Below are 27,961 nucleotides of genomic sequence, written 5' to 3'. Positions count from 1 at the left end.
TGAATACAGATAATAATGAATGAAATTTCCTTGCTGTGCACACTGTCCCTGTTTATTGCACACAACCTCCGCGCAAATTTTTAACACCGCAGGACCGATTATTTTTGGTATTTTCCTTCGTCACCGCTGAAAGCTTTCATTTTCGCCCCTCTGTTATCATCTCCTCAACATCTTCCCCCCACCGCACGACCACTTAACAGCAATGGAGTCGTTTTTCTTCTCTTTATTCTTCCTCATAAGTGCATGTTAGTGCTGGATCTCTCGCCTTTATAACTCCCGGTGTTCGCAAACGCAAGCCTCGCCACATGAAAGCCATTGCTGGCATATTTCTTTGTTTGCCGAATACTCCATGGCTCCCCCCACTGTGTGGTAATATGGCTATTTGCTCAGTCAATTTGCTGTTCTCAGCATCCAAGCACATGCAAATACTTTGGCTGATGTGGGTCGGGCTTTAGCAGTTCCCATTCTAACAGCTTGCAAACTACCCGGTGCAGGGGGGACTTTGGTGGTCTGCGAGAGGAAAGAGGCTCTGGAGACGATGGGGCCTCAAACGCATTTGAACGGGCAAAACCGCACAAGTATGGCAACTTCTACTCTGACTGGTGATGTGAAGAACCAGCAAAGCAAGGTGAATGTAAATCTGGGCGTAATGCGGGGTATGCTTCTTTCCAGAGCTTCATCTACGTGCACAAAATTACGAAACAAAAGAGGATTCAAAACCGTATTTCTTTATTAACACTTTTAAGTTTGAGGTCAAGATGACAGTGGCAAAGCATCACTTTGTTTTTAACAAATCATCAGTATTAAATATCATTACTCTCAACTTAATAGTATGAACGGGAGTGTAATGGCGGGACCATCTGAAATCAAGTGGTTTAATTAATTCAATCAAAGGCCCATGACTCATTTAAGTGACGTATCAAGAACACTGAAAAATTAACATATTAACTTATTACAAAGGGACACACATGTACAATATTCCATGATCTTCCTGGCTGTAAACTAGCCATTTAATTCAACTCTAATATTTTATAAAATATTTTTTCTCTCTCTGCTGCTGCTGCTGCTGGATTCAAACAAAATAAGTGTCATCAGCAGGTTTTACTGATCTGCTGCAGCAAGGAAATGAGCAGCCGGGATCAATCTGGTTTTCGCTGCGGAAATGGCTACATAACCCCAAGCCATCAACCTCAGCGGGCCAACAATCACGTGGTTATGGGGGGGGGTCACCCTGCACAAAGGAGCCCTCCTCCCCGTGCCCCTGCACGCCCTGGGAGAACCCCCCCCAGGGCCCACCGCGAGCTGAGTCGGCCGACGTGGATCGTATCAGCCGGTGCCCTCTGCCTCGGTCCCTGCAGTATGCAACGGACCTGATGCGTTCCAGACGGGTCCTGAGCGCTGGTCCCCAGAGGGGGGATATGTGAGCGCTGCGTCGGACTCCGTCTCTCCCACTTCTCCACACTGCCCCCTGCTGCACAGGTGGCATGGACAAGCTCCCCAGTTGCTAGGCAACGAGCTCGGAGGACACCCACCTGCTTTCAGGCTTCAGTGGGCTAAATTTTGTCTTAATTGCAAATTGAGTGGGAGACGAGCGCACGCCCCCTGAATGTGAAATTGCGGCTGGCCTTGCTGTCGGATGTTGAGGGACTAATCAGGAGACGCTGACAGGGGAGGCAGAGAGGGTTAGTGTCACATGACTTTGCACACTTCAGTGTCACCGATGCTGACATGAATCCCAGTAACTGGCAACATCGCACCAGGTCCTTTTGAGTGTACTGTCCCACTGAAGAAGGCTCTAGAAGTTTTGGGTTTAAATTAACTTTTGTTTTCCATTGGTTGTAATAGGGTGGTACTTGATGGATCAAGGGACACTGTTCATTGTGGTTTACATGATAAATGATCATCTGTGTACACTACTAATAGCTAATGGAACCATAAAGAAATGAATAAACAGAGTCATGGATCTCCATCTGGACATCCTTAGAAAATACAGAAATAACAAAATAAAATAATTATTTTCTGTTCCTTCCATGTTCGGGGTGGAATCTCAAGGTGCAGTTGTTTTCATATTCTTGACGGTGTTCGGAGGATGTGCACAAAATTATATGCCAGCATGGTCATTCTAGCCAATGGCCTAAACTCAGACACCACAGAATCCATCCAGCGAATTCAATTACCAGCCCTTATACTGTACCAAAGCCACAAGAGAGAATGTTTCACAGGATGCTCATTTCAGCGCCTCTCTTCCACCAAATCCCCAAAAGAAATCTCCTCCAGTTGGACAATGCACTTTTTCCTATTTAAAAAAAAAGAAAGAAAATCAATATCTGGTTTCAATACATAGGGACACAAATCAATATCGCCATCCTCCGTTCCCCGCCGCCTCTCTCTTGCTGCTCCTGGATGGTAAACAGAAACAATGGAATATGGTTATTACGGGGCCAGGGATGCCTCTGCCGGCGAAGCCTATGATTAGGTCCCTGTGCTACAGTCGCTCTGGCGCTTCACACCGCTGATTCCCTTTAACCTCTTCATGCCACGCGCCACACATACACACTGGAGCATCCTTCTCCAGAATGCCGGACAGGATCTGAATGGCTCTGAAGGAGGAAAAATGAGGATGGAGATGCCATTATGATGCCCAACATTCACATGCAATAACACATTTTGAACACAAGATTTCACAGACTTTTGAAAATCACACATAAGATATGTCATAAGATGCATGTAAATTTTACAAAATAGAATACTGAATGAATGAAGTATCAATGAAATATGAGTTATGTTCCTAGTGGATGTGAGTAATAGAGGAGCAGAGGTCAACCAATATCCCAGTGCTGCTACAATTTTATATATATATATATATATATATATATATATATATATATATATATATATATATATATCTCTCTCAAAAGAGCACAATCATAACAATAATAATAATGTATGCTCCTATTTGATTCCAGTTCAGGTATGTTACAGTTTTTGAATGCACTGTGGGAAAGCCCCATGCAACACACACACTGAAAGGATGCGCAGGTCCCAACACAAGAGGTTCCGTATCCCCGTAAACAGAGAAGCTCCATTAACAAAAAAAAAAAAAAAAAGAGAACTGCCGAGCCGCCGAGAAAGGAATTACAAACAAATTGCTGTGGGCCCACACATAATTCAGAGACTCATGGCAATTTTATGACTTGCTAATGTTCCTAATTACATGCCCGTGAAAGGCTTAATTAATTGGGGGAGGTAGGAAAGGGGAGAAAAGCAGGAACCAAAGTGAGAGGGAAGGGGAAGGAGGGGGGAAAGAGAAAAAAGTGGAGAGAAAAGTGGTTGCCTGTGTTTGTTATCGTGGTTCCACTGCATTGGTTTTTACTGCCTAAGGAGAATTTAGTAGCACTCTATTTGCTCAAAGAAAATGCAAGTCTCCCGAAAATGCGACCATTACGATCAACCCCTCACTGATACCTAATATTCCCTTTCCCCCCCCGCCCCGCCCCGACTCTGCTAAAGTGGCTGTAATCATATTATTGTAAATGTTGGTGCAGTTAATTGCATCGGGAGAAAAAAAAAAAAAAAAGGTTCCGCTTGGTAGATTATGAAGAATTTTATAAAGTTTGTTCCCCACTGGAGGATTGAGTCACTAATAATGGTAGGAAGGGAGTTGGGGGGTGGGGGGCGGGTGCCGAGATAAAGAGCAGCAGGGTGTGTGTGTGTGTGTGTGTGTGTGTGTGCCACCACTACTTGATGGAGTCAAGGGAGCCGTCGAAACAACACACAAATTTGTGCGCACAATTGTGCAGCTTCACACCTGCATAAAGATCAACACACACAGCATGACATGTAATCACATACAGAGACACCACGCAACACACACACACTTACACGCCTTCACAGACACACACACACACAGATATACAAATACACAAGCATTCAAACTTGCTTGCACACACGCTTATTTACACAACTATGCAGACACTCCAGACACACATAGGAAGTCTATAAACACACACAAACACACACACACACACACTCCACCAAAGTCAGTAAGATCAGTATCAGCAGGTAAAATGTAAATGAGCTGAAGTCATGTGCAGCGGACAGACAAAGAGGCAGCTGAGAGAAGCACAAAAAGCTCGTGCCCGACAACGTCTCCGCCGCTGGCGATGTGAGAAAACACAACCTCATCCATCCGTCATTCTCTCTCCCGCTCGCCGTCTGTCTGGTGGGAAAACATTACTCATTCCATAGGTCGTACGCAAACATTCATCAGTTTTAATTAAACAGCTACCTGGATGGGAGAGCAGAAGAGGGCGAGGCCCCTGGCACAGATACGCAGTCATCCTAAACCCCACCCTTCACTGTTAGCACAGACACACACCTCACATCGTATTTAACATGGAATATCTCCTACATCGAAACAAAACAATACAAGAACTTCCAGCACACAAAATTACACTAAGAAACAATATCTTTTCAAACTAATTAAGACCACTTTAATAATAACCTTGTAACAAACATTCTATTATTCAGTAATAACATGTATGTAAGCAAAAGCTAGTTCTCAAATTTAACCTCATTCCTAGAATTTTTTTTGATTGTATTATTTTTCATGATTTTACGTTTCTCCTACTGCATCTAAAGAAGCTCTGATAAAAACAAAATTCATGTGTTCCTGTATGTATCACGTACACACATACACTCCTAGCGCATCCAATGCAGACTCGATCTTTATCTTCTAAATTCAACACATGTTCCACATAATTCACACTAAGCACGACAATCAGCAAGTCGACAAATGCCGACTCCTTACCGAGAGATCAATAGTCCTCCCGCAGCATGATGTTCATTTTTAATCTATTTTATTTACAGCAGATTGTATTGTGAGAGTGGGGTGGAGGTAATCAGCAGAAAGCATAACCAAGGTCCATGCTCCTTTTTACAGCAGTACTGTGGTGAAGGGATGCACGACCAAACAACATGAAAGCTGCTCGCTCTTAAAAAGTACTTGTTTCAGAAGAGCAGTAAAAATCAATGTGTGAATTGTAAGCATCTTAAAAAAGAAAGTAATTGTCTGGGACTGGAAATAAAGAGGAAATAAAGAGGAAATAAAGAGGAAACGTGTGTAACTAGGTATGCTCTGGTGGACAAAAAAATGTGGACAAAATTTCAAAGTCTGGTTTGTGTGTGATGGACATTTAAAACTTGTTCCATATTGTATTCTAATCTTACTTATTATTTATTATAGCATCATTATTCAATCACATGTGATTACAGGGAATACATTCAATAACCCACGGATAAATGAAACCTCATTTTCCAAAAAATAATATGCAAAAAATCATATCCGGTTCTAAATCTAATGTTTGTCAGGAATCCTGCTGAGAGCATCATATCATCACTCTGACACATCTTTTAAAATATCGCACCACATTATTACATTGTTTACAGTTGCACACATCATGTGACCTGCTGAATGACATTTGCTTAGTAACACCAGAGATGTACGTTTTCAACCAGTTTTTAAAATCAATTTGAGGCAATCAGTAAAGATTTTGAAGGCATTTACTGTTGCAAAAGCCATAAATATGTGAAGTTAACCACAAAGAGACATGTCACCATCGAGAACTTGTGGGGCAGTGGTGGCCTAGAGGCTAAGCAACCTGTAGTTAAAAGGTTGCTGGTTCAAATCCCGACCTGCCAAGGTCCCCTTGAGCAAAGTGCTGTCCCCACTGCTCACCAGGTGCATTTCATAGCTGCCCACTGCTTACTAAGGGTAATGGGTTAAATGCAAAAGACACATTTCACTGTGTGCACTTAGTGAAGCGCTCGGGTGTGTCACGTGTCATAATGAATAACTTTCACTAATGTGATTAGGATGTGATCAGGTTTCATGCTTACAAATGTAGCTCAGACTGCACTTTCCAGATTTTTTGCATTGTGCTTGTTTGTCTGTATGTTGTGTAGGTTATACGTGTGCAGTCTGAATGGAGTCCTGCTGATCCGAGCTGCATCCTCTACCCCAGAAGTGGGGCACCTCCCATCATCGCTGTGAAATGCTGACAGTGAGGCTTGTCACTCAGCAGACAGTCCTCTCAGTCTCCGACCCCCCTAGAAGGTGCAGCATCCTCTCCAACATTCAGGTCCACCATTTCTCATCAGAGATTAATGACCCCCTGGCACTAAGACGAGGGCTGCTGAGAGGAGGCCCTGTGCAAATCTGAACGTTAAAGGTGCAGCATGAAAAATCTGTGCAGCATGAAGCATCTGTGACACAGACTGATTGAATTTAATGAACACCGTCATGGGGGCTATGTGTGTTTGGGTGCAATCAAAATATACTTATTGAAAACATTTTCTAATTATTATTATAAAACAGTTAGTTACGTTTCCAAAATCTGATTGGTTGAATCAAGTTCAACGATAAAATATGATAACAATCACCAAATACCACTTGAATAGAATATGAATGCATCCAGAGAAGCTTTTGTATTACTGATATGTAACCAAGCAACCGTGACTTGATAATAATGTACAATTCTTGGATGGAGAATGGTTTGTATTGATGATTACTGATAAATGAATTTATTTCATGGATATTAGCGTATTTAATTGAAAACCCTTTTTTTTTTATCTACAAGCCATTTGTAAACCTGAGTCTGAAATTATTTATTATATTAATGTGGATTCATTGTTTTTCTGTTTAGTAAATATGTATGGAGTCAAAATGTATTTAATGTGATACAATAATGACTTCTGTTAAGCACACTTTAACTTTTTTGAGTTGCATAACGGTTCTATGCAAATCTATTTTGCCTGAAACAAGTTTTTCATTGTGATGAAGAATGCTTAATTAAAGATGGTTATTAAAGATTGTGATCTGTGTGTATGGGAATAAACGAGAGGTCTGATAAATGATATCGGCTCATTCTGTTCTTCATTATTGCACAATTTTAACCCATACTGGTAACACCACTGGCACCTTCATTGGCATTGTGACTGAAGATAAGAAGGATTTTTGAGTTTTCAACATTTGTGTTGAAAAATTGTAGAATTTATAACCATATGCATTGGAAATATGTGAGAGGTGTGGACTAGAGATGGACTAGCATGGATGAGTGAAAATATTAATCAAATTTGTTATAATTTTTGTATATATTTAAAATAAAATGGATATCATTTTTGTTTCCACAATGAAAAAATCAGTTCCTCAGACTGATTCCAGTTGACGCGTTTGAAAGTTAGGAGACAGTAAATGTGGTGCGACAGCATCATTTAAGTGAAATTTTGTGTGTTTACGCGGGTGTGCGTGCGGCAGTGGCTGAGGGTGTATGGAAATGAAGTGGAAAATGGAAGTGATTAAGCGTATGGGGGGTTAAATGGCTGTGCTATACACTGCACACACTATTACTCCAGCATTTACTAAAGCACAGCTAGTTTTCTATTAAACTGTCACTGTCGAGCATCAGGCTCCCACACATTCTTCGACTACTGTGTGGCTTTCATTCAAAGTGCCAGGAGTAATGAAACCCTCGTGTGACACGTATTTGCTGTTGGCAAAAATATTTTTAGGTCTTGTTTCATATGTCGACCCTTGAGTGTGGAAATATCATTTACATTATTTTACTGTATATTTCACATTGGCCTTATAATAATTATTTACAATATGCGTTTGTATGACAAATATCCATTATATTCTTGCCATTAATAAAAGTAAATTGTAATAAGTAGTACAACGTCTTTACAAGGTAAAAATAAATGGTCACTGGTTTCGAAACATTTGTCATTTACAATTCTCAAACATTCAGAATACAATATATGAGGTAAATTTTCCTGCCCTTTCAGTACCTATAACGCTTATGGCAGGAATTACACACAATATGCCCTTTTAAAATCATTGCTGTTGTTGGTTGGGTATTTGCCTGTTTATTTATGTTTCATTATTTGTAATGAAACATAAACGACATGCTTATTCGAACGTTACATGCTCACAATTTGCATTTGTTTCAACCATTTATTGGAAACGATGCAAGTGCATTATCATGTAGTTGTGGGAGTAATTCTAAAGGAAGAAAATCGCTCTTTTTAAGTTGCCTGTCTGCCTTTGTATGGAAGAGTGTAAAATACTGGCATATTGTATGACTGAAGCATTTTTGAGAATATCAATAACAGAAAAAAAACGAGGCCCATCTATCACCACCTGGACACCCCACTCCCACTCACATACCTGAATGGCCAGAACAAGTGGCAGCAATTTTCCGTTTTCATTTGTTGACCACTTGACCATGTGCTCCCAGCACCCCAGCCTCCCCTCAACCTCGCCGCATTCAGGAGCGGCAGACGCGTGCTGATGGTCCAGGCAATGTCATCAACACACATGGCCCGCTCTCCAGCCTACATGCGCCAGAAGTATGCTCAAGCATCACACATTCCTTTTAGTTGGTGCCATTGTTTTGGGGATCTTGCGTTAGATGAAAGAAACATAAAAAAATGTCACCCTATGTACACCCATGACCAATTCAGCACAAAACCTAAATAAACGAGATGAGGGGGCATTTGCGGGGTTCACATGTGCCCATTGAGGAAAGGCTGGCTGCATGTCAATACGTTTCACTACTAATAATCTCCTTAATCTGTGATGGAACATTTCTCTCCCGCAGTCCTGATTTCTGACTTCCAGTATTGTCTCATCCTCTGGACATGAGTATGAAAATCACTTACATCAAATGATAAATCCTTCAGTCACCATATTTTGAAGGACCTTTCTGTGTAAACGTCTATTTATCTGACAGCCGCAGACAGATAATCTTAATACAGGTCAGCGTCTGAATGTTACCTGAATAATGATAACTGGTAACTTAACCATAATAAATCTGGTTTAACCATAAACTTTCAGATTATAAAGAAATATAAGGAAAGGTGTTATTATACATAACATGACATTATGCAAGACATTATGCAAAAGTGGTTATAATGTTATTTAAAACATAGGTTGTTGAAAATGATTTGTACCCAAAATTAGTGTAATGCTAACTGCTAAGAATCCACTGTTAGCATCATTAGCTTAGCTTTATAAAAGCTGCACTAACCAGACACAATGGTACCATCTATTTGATTCCTGCGATCATAAAATAAAATAATAGAAGCCTTTATGGATATCTTATTGCTTTAAATCATTTTCATATTTTGGTAGTATTTAAATCATGTTGAAATATGAATGTTGTTCATATTTGTATGTTGTAGTATCAGTAGAGTATAGTGTGTGCTATCTCCTGTACATTGTATGTGCTGTCTAGATTCTCACTGAAGGCATCAAAACTATGAATGAACACATGTGGAGTGAAAGAACTGATTACTGCTTTGCACACTCTTGGCATTCTCTCGATGAGCTTCAAGAGGTCGTCACCTGAAACGGTTTTCCAACAGTCTTGAAGGAGTTCCCAGAGGTGTTTAGCACTTGTTGGTCCAGCTCACCCCAAACCATCTGGATTGGGTTCAGGTCTGGTGACTGTGGAGGCCAGATCTCCACTTTTTGTTAAGTACATAACTCATTCATAGTTTTGATGCCTTCAGTGAGAATCTACCAATGTAAATGGTCATGAAAATAAAGAAAACACATTGAATGAGAAGGCGTGTCCAAACTTTTGGCCCGTACTGTATATTAAATTAATCCGCATGTGATGTAATGTTAACATATGAATGTTAAGTCACAGCCAATGACTGAGGGGAACTGCACAGTTGTGATGTTCTCTTTTTTCACCCCTCCGCAGCTCTTACAGCATCTTGGCTGTCGTTCCTGGCTCGGTTATTTGGCTCCCGCCTCTCCCCCCTCTTCTGTATTCCTCTTTTATTTCCCCCATTCATCCGCCGTTTCTCTCTCTCCACATCCAAACCCACAAGAGCTTCCCCGCAGCTTTCCGCTGGCTCCTCCAGCCGACAGTCTTTTCATGTCGAAACCCTCAGGCTCCGAGGTAAATCCTACAACTTGGCAAAACCCACATGCCAAGAGAGAACAGCACAGTCTGCCATCATAGCTCCACTTGCGCGCCCTCGCCACCTCGATCTCTCCATTTCTGCTTCACTCCCTCGCTTTCATCCTGCCAATTCAGGCCTTTGTCTGTCTTTTTTTTTCTTTGCTTTTCAGCATCTCTGTCTTGGGTCAAACCTCATCTCCTCTAAGAAGGGGAAAAAAACCAGTCAACAAACAGAAGAAAGGAGCTAAGGAAACAGTGCTGGGATCAGACGGCTTTTGATCCTAGCGTCTGCACTGAGCTCCTAGGGTGATGGAGGTGCTGAGAGGTTGGGCCATGCCAGGAGGGTACAAATACACACACACACACACACACACACACACACACACACACCACACACACACACACACACACATTTCAAACACCCATGAACACACCAGAGTCAATTAACCTCACTGATGCTGCTTTTCTAAAGAATTAAGAGTTCATTTGGCATCCTGTGCCAGTGTCTGAAGCACCTAAAAAACACATTTTCACGATATGCTTATTGGATGGTCAAATTTTCCAACTTGTTGTGATGTTTCCTGTCTTGTTCCTGGCTTAACTTTTTGCTTCTGCCTTTGATTGGATTAGGTTATGCATGTCTTACCCAATCACCAGGGCCTCACACTCCAACAAATCGAACCATCCGCGATTTCATGCAAATTGTGGACGAGGGGATGCTGCTTATTCATTCTGTCTCGGATGGGTTAAAAACAGGAGGCACAATTTCGTCCTCAAATAAGGGACTATTAAAGTGGTTAAGGGACTTATGACTTAACCCTAGCTACAGCTAATGTACTTGTAATTTGTATAATTGCTAACTGTAGCCAACATGAATAGAGTCGGCTGAAATGACCTCTTCCATGTTCCATCTGATGCTCCATCTGAGGCTGCTGTTTTATATTAATTCAGGTGCAAGGAGACGGGGGGGATTGCACCTCTGCTGGCAGAGGTCACCCTCTACAGGTGCCCTCCTTATCAGAGGGCGGCCGCATAAAGAGCACTGGCATGAAGAGTGATGGACCCAGGCGCCGCTAACACCCCCGTCGTCCCCGGAATCATTTGCATTTTGCACAGGCGCTGCTGTTTTCAGCCAAGTCCTCAACGATTGTGCTCGGCACAATGCTTTCAGCTTACTTCAGGACGAGGATGACCTTTCTTAATCAAGCTGTTCACTGCAAAAAAAAAAAAACGATGTTCTCCTAGGCTCGTGCCCCATCTCTCTTTCTTCTCCCTCCCTTGTCCTTCCCGTCTCGCTCTCGTTATCGTCTGCTCTTCTCACGCATAAAGGCTGTGCATTCAGTTCCTGTCCTTGGACTAATGAAACTAAACCTGATGTAACCCCAGCAAAAGACAAAAGGCCTGAATGTTGTTTGCTCACGTCCAGCACAGGCCTGATTAAAATGTTTTTATGCTGAATGTGGAGCTCCTTCTAGCTCCAATTAGCTCAGATCATACATGTCTTACCCAATCACGAGTGCCTCACTCCAACAAATCAAACCATCAGCGTTTTCATGAAAAATGTGGACGGGGTAATGCTGCTTATTCTTGCTCTGTCGAATTGGTTTAAAACTGTTAACACAATTTTATTCTCAAATACAAGATGGTTAAAATTTTAAGGAACTTGTGGCAACCCTAGCTACAGCTAATGTATGTATGTACAATTATTCAGTGTTTTTGTAACACTACATTACACAAAACTGTACAAGCATGTTTGAATAATGTTAGTGAAAGTGAAGCGATTGTCATTGTGAAACACTGCAGCACAGCACAGGGTGACACAACGAAATGTATCCTCTGCTTTTAACCATCACCCTTGGCGAGCAGTGGGAAGCCATGACAGGCGCCTGGGGAGCAGTGTGTGGGGACGGTGCTCTGGTCAGTGGCACCTCAGTGGCACCTTGGCAATTCGGGATTCGAAACGACAACCTTCAGATTATGGGTCCACGTCTTTAACTGCTAGGCCACCACTGCCCCAGGTAGTAAGGTATAGGTATAACTTGAAGCAACTCTGAGAAAAACTTGGACTTGTAATTTGTACAATTGCAAATTGTAGCCAACATGCATAGAGTTGGCTGAAATGTTCCATCTGATGCTGCCGTTTTATATTAATTCTGGGGCAAGGAGATGGGGGGATTGCACCCCTGTTGGCAGAGGTCACCCTCTACAGGTGACCTCCTTATCAGGGGGCGGCTGCATAAAGAGCCCTGGCATGAAGAGTGATGGACCCAGGCACCACATGCTACCCACCCACCGCTAAAACCCCTGTCATCCCCGGGATCATTTGCATTTTGCATAGGCGCTGTTGTTTTCAGCGAGGTTTTTTTTTATCAGTCCTCAATGATTGCTCTCGGTACAATGCTTTCAGCTTCCTCCAGGACGAGAATGACCTTTTTTAATCAAGCTGTTCACTGCCGTTTTTTTCCCGGGCTCATGCGCCATCTCTCTTTCTTCTCTCTGTCCTTCCCCTCTCGCTCTCGCTAGCGTCTGCTCTTCTCACGCATACGGGCTGTGCATTCAGTTCCTGTCCTTGGACAAATGAAACTAAACCTGATGTAACCCCAGCAAAAGACAAAAGGTCGGAATGTTGTTTTCTCACGTCCAGCACAGGCCTGATTAAAATGGTTTTATGCTGAATGTGGAGCTCCTTCTAGCTCCTCAACAGAATTAAGAGTTCACTTGGCTTCCTGGGCCAGTGTCCTAAGCACCTCAAATCCAGATTTGCACAGGATAATACGCTCCTTGGATGGTCACATTTTCCAACTTGCTTTGATATTTCCTGGCTTGTTAGGACTTAACGTTTGGGTGATGCTGCTTAAAAACAGAAGGCACAATTTCATTCTCAATTCGGGACGATTATCATTTGCACATAATTAAAACAAATTTTCATTATTTTAGTAACAGTACATTATACAAAACAAAACTGCACGAGAATGTTGGAATAATGTTACATAAGGTAACTTGAAACACCTCTGAAGCCAACATCCACATTGTCTTCTGGACCATGTATAAGACTCTTGCTGTGAACTTGTCTTCTAACTACCTTGTTCAGCTTCATGAATCCACGTGACGGTTGCAATCTGTTTGTTGCAGCTGAAATATTGCGTAAAATAAATATGAGAAAAAAATAGGACTTGAAATACATATAATAGAATCCTTCTGTTTGAGTGAAAGATAAGGAACCTTTGAATTCAGTGGAGGGAGAACCCAGCCAGGCGCAGGGTGATGCGATGCTCCATGTTAGCAGCATTAGCGGCATCTGCTCGAGCTCTGCACCTGCAGCCGGCTCTGGGTGGCTGCACCGGCGACCTGAGCTCAGATCTCAGGCAGCTGTTCCGGGGCGAGGATTAAGGCTCCCAAAGCCAACCCCCCCCCCCCCCCCTCACCACACCAAGCAAAAAGGCCGGGTCTCGGGCCCCTCAGCGCCTAACTTCTCTTCCCAGGGGAGGGTCCCCCAGAGTCAGCTTCACAGGGAATGCGCCCCACAGAGTCAAAAGCACGGGCCGGCTGAAATGTGTCCCTGTCAATATAAATCAGCATCAGGGTGGTGGAGGCTCGGTGGGATGCACCGTGCGCATATGATCCGGGGTTACCGCGCCGTGTCTCATTTCATTCGGGGGTTAATGGCACTGGGGAGAAGGGGCTGGTCTCTGTTCTTTAAGGAGAGGAAAGAGAAGAGAATAAAAGACAACGGGGGAAAGGGAAGAGATAGATGTACAGGGTGGGAGGGGTGGGGTCCTCCTCCCCTACACAAAACATCCCTCATCACGGCAGACAGGGTCATCTCTGCAGATTAACTCGGAAAACTGGATCCAAACCAGGGCTGCCATGGGCACATCTATCACGCGGCAACACAATTGCGTGCTAAATGTGTCTATTTGCATCCACCTTTTAAAGACGAGGGACGAAAATCCATCTCTCTTGTGTTTGACAGGCCACATTAAAACGGCGCGAGTGAGGAGGGAGAGAAACTTGTTTCTCACACTGTTGTGACAGCACATGCAAATGGCCAGGCTTTCCTCTGGAGAGAAAAAGACAGAGACACAGGGAAGGGACGTGCAAGTCAATCATTAGGGACGTTTGTGTGGACCCGAATTTTTTTTCCACTTTCCAGTAAAAACAATATAATCACTCCACCATCACAATATTATATCAATAATTTGCTGGGTAAAATTAAACAAGTAAAACAATGGGCGCCGCCTGAGGCTTCCATCCCTCCAAATCAGTCTGTGCATTTTAAAAGAAGGTCACTTTTTTCCCTCCCCCCCTTTGGATCGGTGACACGAACGCGAAACGAGCAGCTGACCTGAGTTTGAATTTAGAGTGTTCATTAATAGGATATTATGCCATATGCTCACTGCACTGTCTTATTTTAATGCCTGGCTCTGACTTGAGAATTTGTAATTAGTGACGGCATAATGAGGGTATTGGAGGGGCTAATACGGGGTGTGGAGGAGGAATAGATTTGTTCACCGTATTGTGGGGAGGCATGTGGCCCACCGCAATGTGCCACAGATTACCAGACGTCTCAGACTAGGACTGTGGCAAGAAAAAAAAAAAAAACCTCTCCACACTGTCCATGCAACATTGCTGATGCAGCTTTGCCCCAGTGTCTTTAATTCGTCCTGGTAATGATCTTCAAGGGCAAGCACCAAAGCCATTTCCTCGGGTCCATTCCCCTCTGCTGTCCCAGCAGTCTGGCCCCCAAAACGCTGTCAAAATTATGCTGCCTTGGCTAAATATGTAATACAGACGAGGTGCATAGTAACGCCACAAACAGGTACATTTTTCAAGACGCAGCAGTAAATAATAATAAGGCACAATAACGGCAATGCGGCCACACTGTCAGGGTGTCAGGGCCGAGTTGCACACGTTGCAAATGGCGCGAATTTTTCAAAACGAACATGGAAACGTTCCACACCGATCCGTGAATCACCCTCACCCTGACCCCGCGTTGCTGTAATTCTTTGTTTCGGTGACACTATGGCAAGCCATGGGGTCGTTTGTTCGTCATGGGAGCGGCTCTCCCTCTTGCGAACCAAGCCTCAACAAGCCATTATCATTATGCATCCCCCCATATTCCTTTTTAAAAAAAGTCAGATTAGTTAGAAAAGTTCTCAACCAGAGAGCCGAGTGAGAGTGAAATAAATTCCACCCGCACCCCGCACATGACATTGCACATAAATATTCAATAAATTAGCTGCGGCCGATTGATCAGTCATCTCTGGCACTCTGTGACAGGCAATGCTGGGCCTGAAATATTAATGCTGACAAATTAGGGATTTCTGAGTAAATGATGTCACGTCGCACGGCTTCACTCAAATTTACTCGCTGGCACAGGGCACATTCTGCTGCGCCGTAATGCACTCCTACCCCCAGCACCCCACCCTCGCCGCCGCCGCCGCCGCTCCCGCCTCAAAATGACATTCATTATTTTATCGTTAGGCACGAGTCATTCTTTGGCTGTGAGGAGCATGACGGCAATGGGGAAGGAGGAGGAAAACATTCTCCTGGTGAAGGCCGAACACTGAGGCCAACCCAACTTCCATGAAACTTGAGGCGTACTTACAAATGAAAATCAAGGTGGTCCACCCGCAGATGTTTTGGAGCACAGGAAATGTACTGTAGTAATTAAAAAACTGCCATTTGCACAGACTTTAAATTTTTTATTTATTTTTTTTTTTAGGCTGAAAACTGGACTGAACACTGACAATAATGTGAAGAGTCAAATTCAGTGGAAACTTTTCTGTTTTGATTTTGACTGTGAATTTTGTTGTGTGATATGTTAGAAATGTGTCTATTTGCATTATTATTACGAAAAATGATGAATAAAAACATTTGGGAAATGTGTGTTTTTCTGTTGTCACCATAGGTAATAAAATGATCTTAAAATTCTTGAAAAAAAAACATAGTCAATTTGGTATTGCATTATTGCAAAATGTACATCATAAAATACTTAAGATTAGATAGATTCTATAAGATCTATAAGTACAGAATTGGAAAAATAACACTAGTAAACATTCTGTTTCAGTGTAAGTGGCTACCTCCTTGGGAAGGGGGTGTAAAAATCCTGAAAATGTGGGTAAACGTAAGGTAAGAGAGGCAGGGAATGAGCCGTGTGTTCAGGGGAGATTCTGGTGGCGTCCCTGGGGAAATACACCTACATATCCTGGCCAGTGTTCGCAGGTCACGCAGGGCAGGATCTAAAGTCAAGGGGACAATTTCTACTTTCTGCAGAACTAGCGCCACAGCCATTTACAGATGGCCCGCCTCTGCAGCCGGGCACTCTGGGAATAAATACAAGCTGGCTTCCGTTACCTGATAAGCCTGCAAAACACCGTGAGCACCTGCCATTAAATAAAGCAGAGATGACGGGAGTATGTTTAATCACATTCGAGGAGGCGAGAGAAATCGGAAGTTTCCCAGCCCCGCCCCAGCGAAAAAAACAGAGGAGGGAAATCTTTATTACATAATGGTGCTGAGCAAGATGTAGCACTGCTTGTAAAATATGCAAAGGGCCGAGAATTGACCCGAGCGGCTGAGTTACACGAAAAGAACACTCCTGCTCAGCAATAAAGCTGGGTTCATCTGCTCGTAGTCAGCCAGTAATGGATGAGCTCTCCAGCCCGGGTCAATAATATCGGTGAGGGATCGCCCGTCGCACGACAGCAAAAGATGAGCCCCTACTTTTCCATCAATACCAGACACAGATCCCTCTCCTCAAGCTTCCAGGATGGATCGTCCCTCTTCTCGCTTTCTGCCCAAAGGGATCTCGAAATCCTTCCATTTCCAAGAGATAACCTGCAACTCCCACTCCTCACTGTGGCATCTTGAAAGTAGGGAAGCATGAGGGAGTGAGTCTGTTGGAGAAACATCTAGATGAAATGCAGATAATGCTGCAGGCTTGGAGATTAGTCTCCACCTGGACTATATGTGCTCAGTGATATGACCTTGGTTCTTGGTCGGTATCAGCAGCCGGCAGAAAGTCCCTTTGGTCGGAGAAGAAACAGCAGTGCCAACTCGACCTACAGCGCCCTCCTCAAATGTACCATAAGAACCGTGAGAAGAGTTCCTCACATGCCCAGCGGCACCTTGCATCCGTGGTCAGAGAGGGACCCGAGAAATAACTGAAGACAAGCCTCAAAAAAGTTGGGTGGAAAGATCCTTGGCTGTTGTCTGTCAGCCATGGTGATCCATGGAAATAGAACTCTCAACTCCGTTCTTAATGCAATCACTTCCACCCGACCCCAGCTGCCATCTTTGATGCCGCGCATTTTTGTAAATTCGGAGCAAATTACTCCGTCAGAACCGGCGGCGCCTGTCTGTCAAGCCTGAAGGGGAGGGTGATGTCGCCCAGACAGGTGACGGACAAGTAGGCACCGGGGGAAAAAAACAAGATGAGGCAGAGGAGGTGGAGGAGAGAGGGGGGGAAGAAAAAGGGTGGACCGGGAGAGCGGGTCTAAGGATGGGGGGGGGCACAAGAAAAGGCAGCAAGGCTTTTTTACCCACCGTCCCCTGGGCGCAGCAGTATCAGTCAATCTGAGGGCTAATTCGTGTCAGAGCTTGTATCCTATCTCCTTGAGAGGCGAGCAGAAGGTTGATAAAAATTGAAGTGGAAATGAAGTTGGATGCACAAGAGGATAGGCACAACAATGGTGTGGAGAAATAGGCTTGTATCCCTGATGCACTTCCTCCCCTTTTTCAAGAGGGCACCCCTGACCTTGCGTCTGTCCTTGCCGCTCACAACTTTCCTCACCTCTCCCTCTCCTTCTATGACGGCCTCCTTCCATCTCCTTGCCTCTTTGCTCGTTTCCATCTCTGGGTTTGACTTCACAAGTGGCCCCTCGTTGTCACCTTCGTTATGAAAGGACAGGGGCTTTTCTTTTGGGTGCTCGTAAGCAACAGGCCACACGGAGCAGGTCATGTTTCTCTCTGAAAAACACCTTACACGGGAACATGCTGGAGTTGCAAAATCTTTGCATTATAACATTAGAAACAACCAACAAATCCTCAGTAGATGTTGTGTCAGCACCATTTTCCCTGCTAAAGACATCAATTAAGTGGCAGATTTGTTCTTCTGGGTGGGATTTGTTAATACATTTGTTAATTGCGGTTTGGAGCGGCACCGCTGACCGGGACTTGGCTTTTCTCAGGGGGCAGTAGTGGCCTAGTGGTTAAGGAAGCGGCCCTGTAATCAGAAGGTTGCGGGTTCGAATCCCGATCCGACAAGGTGCCACTGAGGTGCCACTGAGCCTGTCATGGCTGCCAACTGCTCACCAAGGGTGATGGGTTAAAAGCAGAGGACACATTTTGTTGTCACCGTGTGCTGTGCTGCAGTGTTTCACAATGACAATCACTTCACTTTTACTTTACTGCAGAAACCTGTATGGTTGTTAAGATTTTGAATGGACACTGAGGTCACACAGAAGCTGCGAGAGAAGGAGATGAAGGAGAAAATGGCAGGGGAAAGGTGAGCGAATGGCTGGCCGTCCGGATCCAGGCCACTTAGTCCAGACAGCCGTGACCTTTTCAAGCATCCAGCCTGGATAAAGCAGATTATATCCGTCCGCCCCGAGCCCCAGCACCCAAACAGAGCATTAAAAATAAACTCCGAACTCAGACACTCGTTACAATTAACGCTGTCTAACACCCTCCCTAAATGCGGAAGCGTGTGTCCAGCTCGAGTGCATGCCCTTATTTTATCAGTCTTTTAATTAAAATCAATCACCTGTTCAAGCTGCTCTATTAATGTGGGTAATAAAACACTAACACATTACTGTCTGTGTATCAACGTTTGTACGGCCATGCTTCCCATCATGCAACACAACTGAACGGTACGGCTTGCTTGGACTTCAGTGACTATGAAGTGTCCATGGATTGATACACTAGGATGTCAGATTATGACAGTTCAAAAATGATTAATGTGATTTGTTAATGTCCTAAAAGAAAGCGGGAAAATCCCCGAGCGGGAAAAAGCGCTCCCGCATTCCCTTAACAGGAACAAGAAATAAAAGAACATTCCTTCTCTCCACTCTCCGCCAGCGTCTCTAAAACCCTCTGGAGTCATGAATAAAGAGTTGTGTGGAGGCATATCTTACATTGCACATGGTTTGCTGTTGGTGTCAAAACATTACCTGCAAACCAGACAGGCGCATTTCCATATTAATGCAATCAGAGGAGGGTCCTCCATCACCAGTTCTGCGCTCGGTCCCAAGTCTCTCCGGATCCCCTGGCATCTGCAGGATCAAAAACAGACGGCAAGGGTGCTTCAGAGTCACCGACGGCACAGAAACCTTCACATTTGTGCCATCCTTGATTTTATTACTTTATTTTCCAGCAATGTCACTTCAGAGCGGGAAGACGGAAAGGGTTAAATACACAAAAAAAAAAAAAAAAAAACACAGCGTAAGAAGCTGAGGCCACCTGGATCATGTCTCCTTCGTGCCATGTGAAAAGCACAGGTGTCTTCTTTGTCTCCTCCAGAGTCTCCCCCGGCACAGACAGATAAATGATTCCTATTTGTCCTCTGCAGCAAAGGAAGAAGTTATCGATACAATCCGCAAATGATGTCAAGGATTTGTCAGCAAAGCTTATGAATGACAAAATCGCCCCCCCACCCCCCCAAAAAAAAAAAAACATACCTTCTCTCCAGCACTGGAAGATTGAGGGCCAGAACACTTTATTGATTTTTTTTTCCCCTCCTCTCTTACCTTCTTAAATAGAAGCTGGGGCTACAAAGGGAGGAAGCACGAGCTTTTGTGTGCTAAAATGTGTCTAAAAGCTTACCGGGGCCAGAATATGGATTGAATTCTATCTAACACAGCTTCCAACAGATGGAGGAGACGCTGGGACGGATCACGGCTGGCGGCCCCGGGCCCAGTTGTTTGTGGAAAAGATCAGGAGAAACAGCTGACAGATAAATAAACTTGGCGGAGTTAACAAAAGGGGCAGCGGCCGAGGGCTGAGCTGGTCTATGGGGGAGCGCCCTAATGTCTGGTGCAGTGACATTTTTGGTGCGTTCTTGTCTGCCCTGTCTGGTGGATGAGAGGCATGGTGAGGCGGCATTTGGCCTGACCTAGAGACATTTTAAAATGGTGGACAAACAAGACGGTGGCGAAGAGGGCAAGTGTGCGGTCTGAGGGGTTTCAGAACCTGATTCCGATAAAAAAGCTTAAAAAAAAGGAAATTTATAGCTAGTGTTCTAAAAAAACTCCTGTCTCATGAAAAAAAAGCTCTTTGGCAAACAGAGAGCTGATTAAAACAAACAGAGGGGCTCAGGGCCCATGGAGGAGACTGGCTGGCAAACAGGCCGGAGCTGCGGGAGACCCTCACACCCCTCACACTGCAGCTCAGCGTCTCGTAACGGGCGTCTGCTGCTGAGCCACACGTGGAATACGGAATAAACGAACTCGACAACAACGACAATATAGAGGATATAGACAAAACACCAAGGTGCCACTGAGGTCCCCTTGATCCCACACGGCTCCCCTAGAGCACCTGTCATGGCTGCCCAGTGCTCACCACGGGTGATGGTTAAAAGCAGAGGACACATTTCGTTGTGTCACCATGTGCTGTGCTGCAGCGTTTCACCATGACAGTCACTGCACTTTCACTTTATTCTTATCATTAAAAGTCGCTTCAGGAGATGCTCCTTAATAATAAAAAGGTGTCTACATAAATCTTCAGAATTGTTGGAAACCGTCAACCTTAATTATTATTACATTTGTTACTTAATTGTTTAGTTCTATATTGTAAACAATGCAAGCCCCATAAATGTCTAGGCATGTACAAATTTTTACTGTCCATAAAAAAATGAGTGTACCACTCAGTAACACTAATAAGGCTCCAATGTTCTATTAAATGCCACACACTTTTTATCTCTTTCTCCCTCACACACTCACCACACACCAATGCCTATAATGTTGTAAGTACCACACACTATACAATCGACACACCACAATAGACAGCAAATATATAAAGATTTCAGTGAAAATTATTCCCAAACTGCAACAATCAAGCTTCAAACCCATTATGAACTGTACAATAATACACACACACAAACACACAAAAGTCATGTATTTCAAGTAAGCCTAAGACTTCCATGGGCGACCTACTCACTGGCCTGTGTACAGAATGAGGAAGACTATGGGAAAGATAACGCCCTTTGCCCCTGCAGAACACCAGGCTAATCCATATTTCACACCATTCCCCTCTCGGATTCCCATCACCTTTGTGTGAAACGAGGATTAAATGTCTTTGGCTCCCAGTGGGCTTTGGCTGGAGTTCCTCACATAGCGCTCATATTTTTTCTACTCTTGAGGAGCTTACTCCTGCTCCTCGAACAGGTGAGGCAGCGCTCCCATGACCTCCCCTGTCCATGGCAAAATCAAAACGTGCATTCTCAGCATTCCCGATAAATTTCATAAACCCCATACCCACATGCCAAATTCGTGTACTTTGTCTGCCATTTTTGCGCTGCTCATTTTTTACCAGATATATCAATCACGATAACGCCATATTTTCCTGTCACCGAAACGTCTTGCTCCTGAAATTGTAGAAATGAATGCAAACATGAAAGGACTGCCTGCTAGTTATCTTTTGCTTGTAGCGTGGGAATGACCCACCCGGGCCTTTTGGTTGTTGCCTAATTATTTCCGATGGCCAGAAGATGAACTTTAATGATAGAGAAACCTGCAGGGAAGAGTGACAGCTTTCATGCACACTGCTTCCTAGCTCTGGATGATCCTGTCAGAACATGACAGCCCACCTCCTCCCATTGCATCTGTTCTTGGCGCTGCTAGACTCGGGGCAGAGGATCATGGGAGATTCCTCGGCGGAGACGCGCAGCTGAGGGCCGGCATTAGTCTGGAAGCAGGACGGTTTTAATGTCTTGGCTTAAAACAGCACAGGATCCTGGCAAGATTAAGTGTCAGAACTCAAGGCATTTGTGGATCATGTGAAATCGCTCATCTCATTCTCCCATAATTCAATTAGGCGCTTTTCCCAGCGCAGGGTTCCTTTCTTTCTTCCCCTCGCCCCATTCTCCAACGCCCCGATCTGCACGCCACACCATCGACATCTGACGGACGAAGGGTCGGCGAGGATTTCATGACATCACCAGCTCCAACAGCCCCAGGCCGATCAGAGGTGGCCGAGGGCAGGGTGGCCCGCCCCGTCCCCGCCCGCGTCGTTCTTGTGGCCTTCAGAAAGCTTGTCGCTGCTGCGAGCCCCGCGCCATCATTGGTGCACAGGGAATCACCTGTCCTTCTTTATTACACTGTGTGCACGAAGGGATGAAATGGACACTTCGTCTTCCTGTGAAAGGACGTCCTTTGTCAACACAGAGGACAGTTTTGACAGCAGATCTACTCGTTTTATTTCACACACCGCACATTACCCAGAAATGTAGTTTTTTTTCCCCCTGCATATACAGTAATCACAGTGTTACAGATCATTCAGTCATTTGATAGATTCTTTCAGATGTGCTTTCAGTATAGTGGTCAGAGTCAAAAAATTATATCCAAAGCCACAGGTTATTTTAACAGTAAAGGAACAGAAACTGATTAGGAATGACAACCAGAAAAAAAAAATGTGTGAATTTGAGATGCCGAAATGCAATGAAAGCTGTTGAAAGAACTCTGTCTGCTGTCCAAATAATACCTGAAATTTTTAAGTGCTAATTTAATGTTAATTTGGGATATTTGTGTCTTTTTGACGCTCTGTAAAGTTGGTGAAATGTCACTTTCATCCCTTGAAGTAGCAGGTCCTATAATCTTTTAGTTCAGAATAAATGAAGAGACCCAAACTTCTTTTTCTATTTAGCACATTGAAATAAATGTTTTTTAAATTATTTTATTACATTGACCAGTACTTTTTCTGCTGAAAATTATACTGGAACAAAAAAATGTTAAACAATCAATTATAATTATTACCAGCTGGCCCCAAACAAATGAAACCCTGTAGAACGACTTAAAGGCTATCGGCTCATTTGAACCGTAGCACCAATCAGTAAGTATTTATTTCTTTTTATTATTGCAATGAGCACATAAGGTCTCTAGAATGACAGTCCCTGCTTTTGAGATGTTTTATCTCCACTCCTGAGCGTATCCGGCCCGGTGCCATGTTTCGCCTCGGCTTTAGTAAAGCCTGACCCCTCCGCGTCCCGACCTCCAGAGGTGTGACCCCGGACAGGCGCCGCCGCTGACCTGCTCTTCACCCTTTATGGGTGAAACAAACAGCCCGGCCGCCTTTCAACTCTGCGGCCAGCGTCCGCGATACGGGCTGCTGTGCCTCGGAAACCCAATCTGGCCGCCACTTATCTGAGGGATTACCGAGCCCCGGCCGGCTACCGCAGATTAAAGACAAAGGAGAAATTAAAACGGGGCTATCAACAAGCGGCGAGGCGGTGCGACAGGGGGGTGATCCAATTACAACGATAACCCGGCGACCCGGCGGCGGCGAGCGAGAGGACAAGCCGAGAGCTGCTGGCTCTCCGGTTTCCTGCCTGTTCCTTCCACCAGACATATTCATGAGAAATTGTAATACTCCATCGGCGAGGAATCACAGGTTTCCCAATTAACAGGCCGCGTTTCGTCAAGATTGAGTCGAGGCCGAGGGCCTATAGGAAGACGAAGGTGGAGAAACGAGAAATGTGCTGGCAGAGATCTAATCGAAGGAGCCGCGGTGCTGTGCTATTAACCGGCGAGTCGGAGTGCGGGCTCCCCGGGAAAGCGGTAGCTCGTCTGGCCCTCGCTGCGCCCTCGTCGCTTGCAGCGGACGGCCCCCCAAACCCCAACTTTACTTTGTCAAATCCTCTCCGAGCTCATTACTGCCCTGTCCCCATTGTGTTAATTGAAGCCGCATTAACGATGCCCCTCGCCGGCTCTATAAAAGCCGGCGACTCGTCATTTCCTCACCGCGGCTCTCCCTCCAGCAACACAGGTAATTGAATTGTGGCAGGGATCCTCTGTAAGCTGGCTTGTTTTAATAACTTTACTAGATTATGTTTAATAAGTGTGCCTTAAATGGTCTTTAGGCTGGACAGGGAGGATGTGGAAGGGCACGGGCGCTGATAGAAGAGAGCGGGAGACATTTTACTCCCCGGCCGTGCTTTGGGGAAAGATTTAATCAGGCGGCGCACAGCTCAACTGCGGGACAGGGACGGCGACAGGATGGCAGCATCATCTCCGATCGCTCGTTGGGGCCTAGAATAAGGAATATGAAACATATTCATTGTCATTGTGTAACCACAGCCCTGTAACATGACATTTTTGAAGCATAAAATTAAGACCGAACCTTTAAACTTGTTTTCTGCTTGATCCTGTCTTCTCTATCAATTTTCCCCATCTCACACAAACACTAAATACATATATTAACAGAGGAAGTCATAACATTTTTGTTCAATTTAGCCTAGTTTTGAGCACAAACTGGAAACACACAATTTTACTGAAATTTGAGCCATTTTATAATCACATAAAGGCATTTTTCTTTATCTACAATCGGAGTTATTATTGTTATTAACCAAAACTATTTTAGAAAATGATAATAAGTTTGCATGTCATATTTTTTATTCATTATTATACTAACATTTTTTAAACTAAATTAATAATTATAAATGCCCCTTAAAGTCATTGAAAAAAGGTATTTTTTAATTAATTCAATATTTTATTAATTCTTTTTTTCATCTCCAGTGAAGTAAGTAAAAACATGTCTATAATAATTGAGACAGTTTTGTACTATGTACAATTTATATAAAATCTGACTGGCAGACATAGCCCATTTGGTTATAGCCCAATAGTTTTAAGAATCTTGTGATATTTTATTGGGAATTTGAAATTCTGTGAACTCTGTTCCTTGCTGTTGTTCAAAGCACAACCAAACTGTACGTGTATATACATGGTTGTGTGTGATTCCATGAAAACTTTTATTATGCTGTGCAGAGTATCAAGGATTAAACTATTTCTATCAGAATAACGTACATAAAAATAAAAAATCTAAATAATGTGCTGGTGAAGTGTGAACTCTGGGAGACAGTGTTGTAATTTGGGGGGGTAAGAGGTGAGTGAGCCGGGGGGGGGGTTCTCCGGGAGGAACAGGTGCTCAGGCTTAGCTGTTCTGAAATGAGGAAGAGGACGTCCACTGGCCAAGACACAGACGACCGACCTCTACATGAATAAACACCCAGCGGCTAACTGAAGCGGCATCTGAATTACCAAAGATGTGGTAACGGGCAGCCCGTTGCAAGGGTTCTAGAACAAATGGATCTTCATGCTCAGGTCTCTCTCTATGTGTGTGTTTTTTAGAGTAGATGCTGAAATAACAGTCGACAGAGCAAGAGGGGTCCAGAGGAACAGCGATGTAGAGAGACTGAAACCTTCAGCCCAGATGTCTGTATCCGAGGGAAGAGGGAATAGCAAACATCAGACCAGAACCAGAAAATGTATTTGGATGGAGAAGGGGAGCTTTTGCAATTTTTGGGTGTGTGGAGGGACCAAGAGACCAAGAGTGTGTGACTGGGGTGATCAGTAGTCACCAGAGATTGTGTGTGTGTGTGTGTGTGTGTGTGTGTGTGTGTGTGTGTGTGTGTGTGTGTGTGTGTGTGTGTGTGTGTGTGTGTGTGTGTGGTTGAGGGGAAGGGGGTGTGTGCCGTGTAGTCGAGAGTGAAAATGCAGCAGTCAGTCACTCTGTGTGAATGTGTGTGTGCCAGAAAAAGAAAGATAGAGAGAAAGGCTGACCTGATCAATAGTCACCAGAGAGAGAAGGAGCGAGCGAGTGAGAGAAAGAGAGAGAGTGTGTGTGTGTGTGTGCACATGTACGTGACAGAGACACAGACAGAAAGAAATTGACCATGCTGATTGTCACTAGTGTGTGTGTGTGTGAGAAACACAGACAGAGGAAGACAGAATGATCCAACCATGCTGATCAGTACTCGCCAGAGACTGCATGTGTGTGTGTGTGTGTGTATTGTGTGTGTGTGTACACACATTCACCACATTGATGTGACAGTCAGAGATAGAAACTGAGAGAAATTGACTATGCTGCATGTGTGTACAAAAAAAATAACGAGAAACACAACAATTCAGAAAAAGCCCAGTGACCAGTGTGTGTGTGTGTGTATGTGTGTGTGTGTGTGTCTCTGTGCGTGACAGAAACAGAACGTCATACTGATCAGCAGTCACCCGGGTGTGTGTGCCGCAGTCATGCAGACAACCATTTGCATAATATTGTGTGTTGTCAGGGGCCTGATGGCTGCAGCGGGCCTGTTATCTGAGGGGCCGCTTGTTTCCCCCTTGTCCCCAAGCGTCACACCGCTGGACAGGTGACATCACCCGGCCCTGTGATTACCATGTCACCGTCTTTACATGTCGGCGTGTGCCACGCGCATCTACATATACATACAAATGTAAATGCGCGGCGCCATCTCGCCCTCCCCCTCGCTGCACCTGCGTCCTGACAGCCGGGATTGATTCCGCACCGTCCCGCCCTTGGAATTACCGCACTTTCATCTCCTGTCAGCACTGCCACAGCCACCTAAAACCAAAAAGTGAACTTTCAAGGAGCTCCGCCATCCTGATATCGGGTCCAACTGAGTGACGCTTCTTCTTGGAATTTCTACAAAGCCTCAGTCAGGCCAATATTATCAGCCCCATTCGACAAATGATTGATTTGGAATTGAAACGACAGCCATCCGGCGAGCATCCTCTACATTGACAAATCAGTAATCGATGTTTTGCTGCTGATGAGCACCAAACGAGACCTCAGCACTCCTTTCCTCCTCCAGCCTCACATCTCACTTCTCAAAGTGCTTCCCAATACCACTCAACATGGCAGCACAACAAAATACGAATAAACTACTTAAGTGGAAAATGCATCCCAAAACTTTCGTATCAATGAATTCCATTTAGTTATTAATTATTCCATCCATTTAGTTTTTAATTATTCCATCTAAGACGTAAATCCAAAATTCCTCGTGGATGTGCATTTGGGTGGAGGCCTGGTGACTGGAGGTCATATAAGGTTATCTGCATAATTTTCACGCTCGTCATCCATTCATCCAGGGACAATACAGCGCTGTGTGAAATGAGCAGATCCTCACCATCCTGGAAGATGCCACACCCAGACAAGGATAAAGTTAAACACTCTTTAATGATCTCCAGTACACCATCAATCCAAAGGTCATGATGCTCAGAGCAAATGTTTGACTAGGCGATGCGGGTTGTGCATTTTTTCTGCTGATGCACGGCAAGAAACGTTTGGAGATCAGCTTTATAGTGCCTAATCAAATCACTAAGATCACTGCTGGATTCAGGTGTTATGCTGTATATATGTTTTTAAATTGCGCTTGGTGGTTTTGTGTATCCTTCACTGGGCTGTTATCGAGTGGCGGGAGGGAGGTCAGGTGTCAGGTCCGGCAGGGTCTGCTTGATGACGCCCTCTCCGCGGCACCACCGGTGCGACCTCTCACAGCTCCCCGACTCAGCTGGGGCTGTCACACCTCCACACATGCCACACCTCCGTCCGCGGACTTGCCCCCCGTCCCTTAACCCGTAGTGTTTCCTCAGTGAATGCTCTATAAACATGAAAAACAAAATGAATATTAACAAATGCGTGCAGTATCAGAAGCAGAATTAGAAATTGCGTACCGTGCAGAGATTAGAAGATTTCCAGCAGCTCTGACAACGACAGGCACAATGCATTGTGGGATGCTGTGGCCTACTGGGCCCATTTCCTGACCAGTACTCCGGAGAAGAAAGCATCGGGCTGCTCCATTTGCCCCGTTGCAATTGGAGAGGCGCATGACAGAATGCCCTGGGGCAGTTCATAGAGTGTTCATCCTGACCCAGGCTGGGGTGGCAGTGTTGTGTGTGTGTGTGTGTGTGTGTGCACCACAGAAAGTGCGAGACAGGCTGCTGAACTTAGTTTGGCCTTCAGTGACACCCTTCCCGACCCTC

At 44.5% G+C, this 27,961-nt stretch overlaps 1 long non-coding RNA gene across 1 annotated transcript in view; it reads right to left on the bottom strand.

Annotated features, from left to right (window-relative positions):
• Positions 1–2,227: 2,227 nt before the first annotated feature.
• LOC114802139 (uncharacterized) overlaps positions 2,228–27,961 on the bottom strand; it is a 43,753-nt gene continuing 18,019 nt past the window's right edge. The window contains exons 3-4 of the long non-coding RNA XR_003751690.1: positions 19,145–19,246; positions 2,228–2,296 (exon numbers count right to left, since the gene is read on the bottom strand). This is a non-coding gene — a long non-coding RNA (uncharacterized LOC114802139). The remainder of the gene's footprint in view (positions 2,297–19,144; positions 19,247–27,961) is intronic.

Source organism: Denticeps clupeoides, chromosome 13, assembly GCF_900700375.1.
Source record: "Denticeps clupeoides chromosome 13, fDenClu1.1, whole genome shotgun sequence".
Taxonomy (NCBI): Eukaryota; Metazoa; Chordata; class Actinopteri; order Clupeiformes; family Denticipitidae; genus Denticeps; species Denticeps clupeoides.
Note: the sequence above shows the minus strand (reverse complement) of the source record. Positions and strands in the feature narration are given on the sequence as shown.